The sequence below is a fragment of the Canis lupus genome, chromosome 21, assembly GCF_048164855.1.
Source record: "Canis lupus baileyi chromosome 21, mCanLup2.hap1, whole genome shotgun sequence".
Lineage (NCBI taxonomy): Eukaryota > Metazoa > Chordata > Mammalia > Carnivora > Canidae > Canis > Canis lupus.
Window position 1 is genome coordinate 3,595,034 of NC_132858.1, and position 10,397 is coordinate 3,605,430.

A 10,397-nucleotide genomic window follows, 5' to 3' on the forward strand; every position below is an offset into this window, starting at 1 on the left:
AAGAAGCTGAGCCTTTGGAATCTTAACATTGCCCTCTTCACGCTCAAATCCTGAAGTTGCAAGGTCGGGCCAGTGGCCACTCAGAAGGAGGGGTTTCCAGCACCTCCTTCCCAGGTGCGGGCCGGGGTGAACTCTACCCGTAAGCGCAGCAGCCTGGGAACCCAGCCTGCATATTGACCTGGGTGCTGTGTGTACAGAACCTGAAAGTGCGTTGCAGAGCTGAGCCACAGAAGCCTCTGAGTACTTGTGGTAGAAACTCTACCCACTGCAGGGCTTCGCAGCGCCCCGTCTTGCAGGGGCTGCCGAGGCAGGAGCTGCAGCTGAGCTCAGGATGCAGTGTTTACCCTCAGCTCCCTGGGGTGCTCAGGCACCACCCCTGTGCTGCCCTCCAGGTCTTTGCTGTGGTGGACACATCGGGTCTGGAGACCCGATGGTCATTTATTATTTGGCACGTGAGAATTCTGCCCTCTGCGTGATACTGTCAGGGGTCCTATGGCAGGGTCTTGGGGTCTCCTTATTTTGTACTGGTGGAAATGGAGGGTGTGGGAGGACAAATGGCAGGAAGATGCTGAGATCAGCGGGGGACACAGGATGTGGATCCATTCGCCAGTCAACAGGCTCCCAGGGCACGTGGCAAAGTTTGAGACAAGACGAGATTTGGGAGGTCTGGCCTCTGCAGCTGGAGAGTACACATAAGAGCTCCGAGGTGGCTGCTGAGTGACCACTGGTCACTGTGGGAGTGCAGGCCGCTGCCCTCCTGACGTCCCCTCCAGGCAGGCATTTCTGCTCCAGCTGACTCTCTCTCATCATAGTCTTGAGCTCCTGTTCCCCTGTGGCTGGGGGCTACCCTGGGCCACTCTGTGGGCCTCACAGGCTGGGGAGCAATTCTGTGCTCAACAGTGTGTCACACTTGGCTACCGGGGCACAAGCCTGGCTCCTCTGGCTTCTGGCCCAGCCCCTCACACCCATACCTCAGTGTGGGGGTCAAACACTGTGCCCAACGCCACCCACCAGGCCCCTCCACTGGCCTACAGATCCCTCCTTTCCCCACACCAGTCTCCGCAAAAGTCCCACTGAGCTGGGGGGTCCATGCAGCTGCCCCAGGTGACCTACTCTGCCAAGAGTCAGCCTCTCACTTCCCTTCCAGCCCAGCTGGAACATTCCCCTGCCCTTTGTCTTCATTCTGTCCTAAGTACAGGCAGTGAAAATGAGTCATCTGAAAAGGGACTGGCAGCTGGGGAGATGAGAGGACCCAGGTCTGCCCAAGCTCCATGCTTGCTCCCAGAAATACATGTTGGGATTTCTCCAAGGGCAGGGATATACAGCAGGACCCTCCTGAGAGCTGGCATTGAGCCTCCACTTCCTGCTCAGCTAGCCTGGCCTCTGGCTCCTTGGTTCTAAGAGCTTGCCCTGAAACACCCCTATCACCATTTAGTCCTCATGGTGGACAGAATTCTCAGCTGTACGCAGGATTCCCCACTCTGGTGCACATACCTGGAATAGGGCCTACGATTGTGACTACGATGGGTTTACTCTGGGATAGGTCATGTTCAATGGCACAGTTGACTTTATTTGTTTGTGTATTTATTTTAAAGATTTTAGGGGATCCCTGGGTGGCTCAGCGGTTGAGTGCCTGCCTTTGGCCCAGGGTGTGATCCTGGAGACCTGGGATTGAGTCCCACATTGGGCTCCCTGCATGGAGCCTGCTTCTTCCTCTGCTTGTGTCTCTGCCTCTCTCTCTGTGTCTATCATGAATAAATAAATAAAAAGTTTAAAATATATATATTTATTTGAGAGAAGGGGGGAGGGGCAGAGGGAGAGGGAGAAGCAGGCTCCCTGCTGAGCAGGGACACCCCCCCACCCCAACATGGGGCTTGATCCCAGGATCCTGGGATCATGACCTGAGCCAAAAGCAGATGCTTAACTGACTGAGCCACCCAGGTGCCCCCCATAGTTGACTTTCAATAGGAGATTCTCCCAATGATCTGATGTAATCAAATAAGCTCTTGAAAAGCAGAGATTTCTGCAGTTGGTGGCAGAGGAAGGAAGTCAGAAATTCAAAGCACAAGGAGAATTCGACATGCCATTATTGGCTTAAAGACGGAGGGGGTCCCATGGAAGGAATGTGGTGGGCTCTAGGAACCTAGAGTTGACAACCAGCAAGGAAGCCCAGTCCCTGCCAAGGGACAAGAATAAGGGTAGAGGGAGACTCCCTCCACCCCTGAACCTCCAGCTGAGAACTCAGCCAGGCTAACACCAGATTTCAGCATCTGAGACTCTGGACTTCAGACCTGCAGAACCATGAGCAGGTTGTTTAAAGCCACTAAGTTTGTGGTAATTTTTTGCACACCATGAGAGACTATTGTGGCAATGGATATGTCTTTTGGGCAATTGATGATTTATTTGATGGGAAGCACCTGGACCTGGTGGCCATTGAACTGTTGATGAGAAGAAAAGGAAGGAAAACTAAAGTGATGGTGGAATCAATAACTGAGAAAGCAGATTGTAAGACTGAACTGAACATAGTGTGCTTCACACACACACACACACACACACACACACACGAGGTTCTTCTTTTTTTTTTTTAATTTTACTTGAGAGAGAGAGAAACTAATGAGGGTATGAGGGTATAGGGGCAGAGGGAGAAGCAGGCTCCCCACTAAGAAGGGAGCCCGATGTGGGGCTCGATCCTAGGACCCAGGGATCATGGCCTGAGCTGAAGGCAGATGCTTAACCGACTGAGCCCAGGGCCCCACACGCGAAATTCTTAACCAGAGGCAGTTTTGCTCCGCAGGAAACATCTGGCAGCATCTGGAGACATTCTTGGTGGTTACAACTTGGGGAGCATTGGTGGCATGTAGCAGGCCAGAGTCAGGGATTCTGCTTACCATTCCACAATGCACAGGACGGCCCCCAACAGAGAATTATCCAGCTCCAAAAGTTGATAGAAGTTTGAGACTCATCCACTCACACCCAGCCACTGTCAAGAGGCAATGCACCATAAGGGCCAAGTACAAGGGCAGACTCGAGTCCTACCAACCATGTGATCTTCAGGAAGACTTAAGGTCTCTGGGGCAAGCTCTAAGGAAAGCACCTACCTCTCGGCTTAAATGAGTTAATGTACAGAGTGCATAGAATGACAAAGTCAGCTAACTTGAGTGATTACAGGCAATGTCTACAGAGCTATGCTTGCATCATAGAACCTGGGGCAATTTTTGTTTACTTTTATCTATTGCCCAAATTTGATATAATGGACATATTTGATTTTCTTAATTGGGGGGAGGAGGGAATAAGCTAAGGGACACACTACAAAACAACTGTCCTGTACTCTTCGAAAATGTCAAGATCTTTTTTTTTTTTTTCAAAAATGTCAAGATCATGAAAAACGTAGCAAGGTTGAGCACAGTTTCAGACTTAAGAAGCCTGAAGGGACCTGGCGACCACATGTGAAGTGTGATCTCAGTTTATTGGGGCAGCTGGTGACATTTGAAAGTAGATGGCAGGTACACCTGGGTGGCTCAGTCGGTTAAACATCTGACTCTTGAGTTTTGACTCAGGTTATGATCTCAGGGTCATGGGATCAAGTCCCACGTCAGGCTCCAGGCTGGGCACAGAGTCCAATTGAGATTCTCTCTTTCCCTCTCCTTCTGCTCCTCCCCCTGCTCTCAAGTGTTGCACTCATTCTTTCTCTCAAATAAATAAATAAAATCTTAATTTTTTTAAGTGGGTAGCACGTTCAGTTTTATCACAGAATTGCTTCACTGTTGCCAGGCCTAAATTTGGTAACTGTATCCTGGTTGTGTAAGAGATGTCATTTTGGGGAGGGATACATGTTGAAATATTTAAGGGTGAAGGGTCATAACCCATGTAACCTTCTCTCAAATGGTTCAGAAGAAATTCCTGAGCTGTGTGAGAAAGAGAAAGAGAAAGTAAATGTTGCAGAATGTTAACTGTTGGTGAATCCAGGTGAAGGGTATGCGGGTGTTCCTCTTACTTTTCTTGCAACTTTTCTGAAGATTTCAGGACTGTCAACAACAAAAGGCCTGTGACTAGGGGCTCCTCCTTCAGGCACCCTACAGCCTGGTCCCGTGTTATTTGCTGTCCCGTGCACCATCCAGCGGTGCCAAAGTCCATTTATAGTAAAACGATGGAGAAACCAACTGTTTTCATACAATGGAATGCCGCACAGCAGTGAATGAATGGGAACCAACGATGGCTCCAGCCACCTTATGCAGACAGCTGGACCCAGGGGCAGGGTTCCACTTGTCTGATAAACACACAACGACAGCAACAACAAATGCAGGCAAAATGAACACATATTGTTTTAGGCTGTGTACACGGTGGTGAACTGCAGGGAAGGGCGATGAAATGATTATCATTAAGAGAACCATTGAGCTGACCTGGGAAGAGGTGCCCTGGAAAGACCATGTGAGGGGGCCCTGCAGCACGGAGATTTTCTTTGTTCAAGATTGATTGAGGGACACACTGGGTGGCTCAGTGGTTTGCCCCCTGTTTTCGGCCCAGGGCATGATCCTGGAATGCCTGGATCAAGTCCTGCGCATCAGGCCCTGCATGGAGCCTGCTTCTCCCTCTGCCTGTGTCTCTGTCTCTCTCTCTCTGTATCTCATGAGTAAATAAATAAAATGTTAAAAAAAAAAAAAAAAGATTGATTGAGGGACCCCTGGGTGGCTCAGCCTTTGAGTGTCTGCCTTTAGCTCAGGGCATGATCCTGGATTCCTGGAATGAAGTCCCACGTCGGGCTCCCTGCATGGAGCCTGCTTCTCCCTCTGCCTGTGTCTCTGCCTCTAATTTATTCATAAGAGACGCAGAGTGAGAGAGGCAGAGAGACACAGGCAGAGGGAGAAGCAGGCTCCCTGCGAGGAGGAGCCAGATGCAGGACCGGATCCCAGGACACTGGGATCATGACCTGAACCAAAGGCAGACACTGAACCACTGAGCCACCCAGGTGCCCCAAGATTTATTTATTTATTCAGAGAGAATGAGCAAGAGTGCACAGGGGGGTTGGGGCAGAGGAAGAGGGAGAAAAAGAATTTTAAGCAAATTCCATGCTGAGCAAGGAGTCCCCCAAACCCCCTTGGTCCCAGGACCCCCAGATCCTAACCTGAGCTGAAATCAAGAGTCCGATGCCTAATTGACTGCCCCACCCGGGCGCCCCCAGAAATTCTTTCTTACTTTATAATTTACTTTATAATTTTTTTTTTTAGATTTTATTTATTTATTCATGAGAGACACACAGAGAGAGAGACACAGACAGACAGAGCCTCACCCGCCTGGGGCCTGCTCCCGGAAGGGCTGGGGAGGAGGATGGGGAGGACGCGCCCCACTCAGTTTGGGAGGCAGGGATGCGGCCCCGTGCGCCCCCTGGTGGTGGCCGCAGGGAGTGAGGCTCGCAGAAGAGCAGGCCCCCAGGCCCCCCACCCCTGCCCCCAGCTCCCAGCCCCATCTCCTTTCTGCGCTTTTCCCCGTTATTCACCTCAGCAAACGCTAAGTTCAGCCTCCGCTCTAAGGAGACTGCCCCCCTCGAAGCCGGTTCTCTGACCCTTCCATCCCCGTAGCCCTTCTCTGCTGTTGAACAGTGGATTTGCATATACTCTCAGGATGCCTGGTGGGCATCCTGCTGTTTCACAGATGTGTGGTGCTGGAGAGGGAGCCCACGGGCGGCAATTACTGCGCCTCCCGCCTGCCCCTCCCCCGCCCCCCGTGGGTCAGCCCTTAACCATGCATTTATTAAGACGCTACTCTGTGCCAGTCTGAGGCCACAGGAAACGAAAAGGCAGCGGCGGGGTGTTGGGCGGGGGGTTCAGAGCTGGGCGGGAAATAGCTAGGCACCGGTGGCAGGTGTGATGGAGACTCTTAAGAGAGTTCACAGAGGGCAGCCCGGTGGGGCAGTAGTTTAGCACCACCTGCAGCCCAGGGCCTGATCCTGGAGACCCGAGATCGAGATGCAGTCCCATGTTGGGCTCCCCGCAGGGGGCCTGCTTCTCCCTCTGCCTGTGTCTCTGCCTCTCTCTCTCTCTCTCTGTCTCTCATGAATAAATAAATAAAATCTGTTTTAAAAATCTTAAAAAAAAAAAGAGAGAGATAGGTCACAGAACATCCTGGGAGCCGGCAAGGGAGAGGATGGAGCCCTCCTGTCCCGGAGGGCTCAGGAGAAAGGGAGCAGGACCTAGGCTAGGCAAGACATGCACAGGCCCAGGGCCTGTCCAAAAACGGCCACCAGTCAGTGAAGAGAAAGGAGCCAGTCAGAGGCAGCTGGGTCTGCCTTGCTTGGGACCTGGGACCTGATCTGCTGGAGCTGGGGCTGGCAGAGGCTCTGCGGAGGCTGATGGAGGTGGACCCCCAAGGCAGGGGTGGCTGCCTCCCACCACCTTCCAGCCTAAGCCTGTACTCTGGGCCTGGGGCCTGACAACCCCTAAGAGGGTCAGAGTTCAACTCCTTGCCATTTGGCTGGTGTATCTTGAACACCTACCACGCAGGGGCGGTGGCAGGGGTGGGGGGGCTCAGGCAGGATGAGTGAATAGTGGACTTTTGCCCTCAAGGAGTCTCAGACCAGCACAAGGATAAGATAAGTGCAACAGAGCTCTCAACCCCGCAGAAATAAGATAAGGGGATGGTGGGAGAGGCTCACAGAGCTCAAGGTGTGGGCTCCAGCAGTCATGAGAGGGACATCTGAGCTGGGCCTCCACAGGGACGGGGGCCCAGGGATCCGGAGCCGATGGGGCAGCGTGAGCAAAGCAGCCACACTGGGATAAGTGACAGCGTCACCAAGAGCCAGAGAGGGTGGCCAGAGGCTTGTCAGCAGCATAGCCCATGGAAGGTTCAACGACTCTGTGACTTTAGCAAGATGCTCACCCTCTGAGTCTGTCTTCATCTCCTGCACAGGCTCATGACAGTTGCTTTGCAAGGTTGTCAAGTTAATTCCACGTGACCACTGTGTGCAAGTGCCCAGTGCACAGAGAGGACACAAGAACCGGATCCTGTTATTAAGCAATTCGAACTTTATTCTTAGGTCTGTGTTTCCAGGTTTGAAAAGTTTATCTTTTGCAGCAGAAGCCTTCTTATTCCAATGAGGATGTCTCCAGAGCTGCATCATATTAAAGCCAGGCAGGGGTGAGGCTGTGTGGGAAGCTGGAGCGGGGGCTAGGTCGGAGTCCTGCCCCCTAAGGTGCCTTCTCTGCTACCACCACAACTGCTACCTGGGCTGGGGGAGCCTGCAGGGTTGGGGACTGGCGAGAGAGAAAGAGAGAGAGAGAGAGAGAGAGAGAGAGAGGAGAGTGGGAGGAGAAAAGGAAGAGAAAGGGGGTGAGTGGACGGGAGGCAGCTCTGGGTCCCTGTCTGGGGGTGGGGGGAGGACACAGACTGGGGCCCAGGGCCCTTGGCCCCCTCTTGGCCACACAGGACATTGGTGGTGCTTCCTTGGGGTACAAGATGAAGGCTTAGGATCTGTTCAGACATTTATTGAGCACGCACCTGGGCTCGGCCTGGGCTGGAAGCTGACCTCACAGGTGGTGGGGAGGGTGGAAACACCGGGGGAGTTCAGTCCTCTGGGGAAGCCCAGGGTGCTGGGGGTGCCCAGGTGGGCAGTAGGGACCAAGTGGGCTTCGGGAAGGCTTCCTGGAGGCAGCAAATGCTTGGACAGATCTTGGAACAGTTAGTAAAGGTGAACCTGGCAAAAAAAGCTAGCAGGGTGTTCCAAGCAGAGGGAACAGGACGGGTAAAGCACAGAGGCATGTCACACACAGTCCGTCTAGGTGGGGACCTAAAGCAGTGCAGGCTCCCAGGAGGAAAGGTAGGAATGAAACAGGAGGGAGTTGGGCCTGAGCGCTGCACTGGGGTAGCAAGTCTTCACTGCCCTCTGGACACCCCAGCCCCGTCCCTTCCCCCGCAGATCCTGGTGGCTGGCATTGAGGCGAACATACCTGTGACCTATGGAATTGGCAGCCAGAGGAGAGATGAGAGCACTGGCTGTCAATTCATAGGTCAGAGCCCTGTGCACTCGATCTCAGCAGCCTGCTGACAGCCCGCCACCCTTTGCCATCCTGGGCCCGGGAGCGTGGCCATGGAGGTCCCTGCTGGTCTGCTGGTGGCAGCTACCTCTCCTCCTCCGTGGGTACAGGTCCCCATCCCCGATAACAGCAGCCCCACTGGAACCAGTGGGCACTTCCACATGGAGTTGCTGTTACAGGGGGTAGGAACCAACTGGAGGCCTGGCCCTGCCTGCCTGGTATCTCCCCTTGGGCAGAAGTCTGGGGAGGACCTCATGCCCATCCATCTGGGCTTCCTGGGTCCTAACACCTCGAGGTTCATGGTCTTTTTATTGAAGCTCCTTATCATCCAGGGCCCACACCCAGAGTCCCACACCAGCCCTCCTTCTCTGGGTGAAGTCCGGGCTCAGCCCCAGCTCTGCTCATAAAGCCGGGAGTGGCTCCAATTTACAGCTCCTGGGCAGCCTTTGCCCACTGACACCCCCACACCCTCAGTCCCCAAGTTCCTTCTTTCCTCCTTTCTTTCCCAACCAGAGCTGGGCCCCAGGTTGGGCCACCACAGCCTCCACCCTCTGCCCTTTGCCCACCCTTCCTGCCGCAGACACAGGACAGAGGGACAGCAAGGGATGGCAGGGCATCGGTCGGCCTCCAGGGCAGGGACCCCCACCCCCCACTCCACTACTCAGATTCCCGAGGATGGCCCCAGATGAGGAGCTGGAGACATGACAGAGGCTGTGGAGGGGGGTACACAGAAAGTAGGAGAGTGAGGCAGAGAGGTCAGGAGAGCAGCAGATGTGGAACAAGAGAGGATTGGAAAGGAACAGAGCAAAGAGGGACAGGACAGAAAGAGCCATGGGGGGAGGGAGAACAGGAACCATGAAAAGATGCTGATACACAAACCTGCTGGCAGAGTGCTAAGAACAGGGCTGTCAGCAACCGCCATCCGGAGGAACACTTAGCACCTCTGTGGCCTGAGAGCCAGCAGGGGTCTGAGAGCTGAGTGACCTTGAGCACTTGGCTTAACCTCTCTGAGTCGCTGCTGCTTCCTCACATGCAAATATGGGCCCGTCCTGCACTCTGGCCTTGGCTGGTGGGAAGCCACCCTCCCTTCAACCTTTGGTTCCCTTCCTGCTGTGGGGAGTGGAAGGGACTTCTGCTTCTGGTCCCTGAGCTGGCTCAGGACCCCCGAGGGAGCAGACTTTTCTCCTGCAAAGTGTGTTCTCACCTACCCTCCCATCCCACAGATAGGATCTGGCTCAAGAGGCTTCAGGGACAGGCTCCAATGCCAGTCTACCCACCAAGGGGACACTTTAGAGAACCCACGCTTCTGGAAAGGAAGGGGACCTAGGATTCTGAGCTTCGAGAGTAGACTTGGGCCATGCCTCCCTCTCCTGGCAGTGGAAATGCCCAGAGAGGCAAAGGAGGCTGCCCAAGGTCACAGAGCAGGGCCGTGAGGTCTGTTCCTGTCTGGCAGCTTCTCTGAAGTGGCCTCCTTCCTCTTGGGATGCAGTCAAGGCGGGATGGGAGGTCCCTGGGCAGGAGTCCTTTGCCCGGGAGGACAAGCCTGTGAATGAAGACACCAGAGCAGGTGACACCTCCCCCCTTCCAAAGCCCAGAAGGCCCTCCCAAAGACACCAGGCAAGGCCAAGCACCAAACTTGGTGGAGGCAGCGGTGGTGACCCCCCAAGCAGGAGTCCCAGCTCCTTCATCTCACAGGTGGAAATGGAGGCCCCGGGCTGGAAGGGACTTGCTTAGGTTACCCAGCGGCTGCCTCGGCCCTTTCCTTTCCCTGTCAGAAGGGCTGGGGCCCCTGTTGCAGGTGGCCAGGCTCAGGAGAGCCCTGAGGCAGGGGGGCTGCGGGGGTCTGACTGTCTGGGCAGGTTCTTACCTGGGCGCCTGGCTGGCCCTCTGGGCACAAGGAGGAAGCAGGGACGCCCTGGGCCCAGTGCCTTTTGAGCCGTTGGCCCAGCCCCTGGTGGTGGTTAATGATTATCCTGCTGCTTGTCAATACCGATCACAAGTGTGGTTCGAAGGGCATGAAACCCTGGACTGTGCCCAGGCAGGGTGGGGCACTTCTAGGAAGCATAAGGCTGGGCCTCCATATGTTTCCTTCTGTAGCATCAGACCCCAGCCACCTGCAGTCTGTCTTCTTCCACTCCCCCTCTCTCTGCTTGGCTTATTGCCCCAGGTGACCAACCCTGGGCAGCCAGGACCCCAGGATCCACCTGGAAAAACTTTTGCTGTTTATTCGGTGCCTAGACAAAGGGGACAGCAAGGACACAGAGGGGATTGGGGGAGGGGGAAGAGGTCTGCTGATGACCCCAGCAGGTGAGGGTTCTCTAAGTCTTGCCTCTTAACCTGAGCCTGTTTCCCCACAGGCCTACCTGTTTC

General features: G+C 54.5%; 1 long non-coding RNA gene across 1 annotated transcript; it reads right to left on the reverse strand.

Annotated features, from left to right (window-relative positions):
• Positions 1 to 6,996: 6,996 nt before the first annotated feature.
• LOC140612395 (uncharacterized) lies at positions 6,997 to 9,944 on the reverse strand. Its single transcript, XR_012013637.1, has 3 exons — positions 9,895 to 9,944; positions 8,907 to 9,570; positions 6,997 to 7,247 (listed from the first exon to the last, which is right to left on the reverse strand). It is a non-coding gene; the product is annotated as an uncharacterized lncRNA (long non-coding RNA).
• Positions 9,945 to 10,397: the final 453 nt, after the last annotated feature.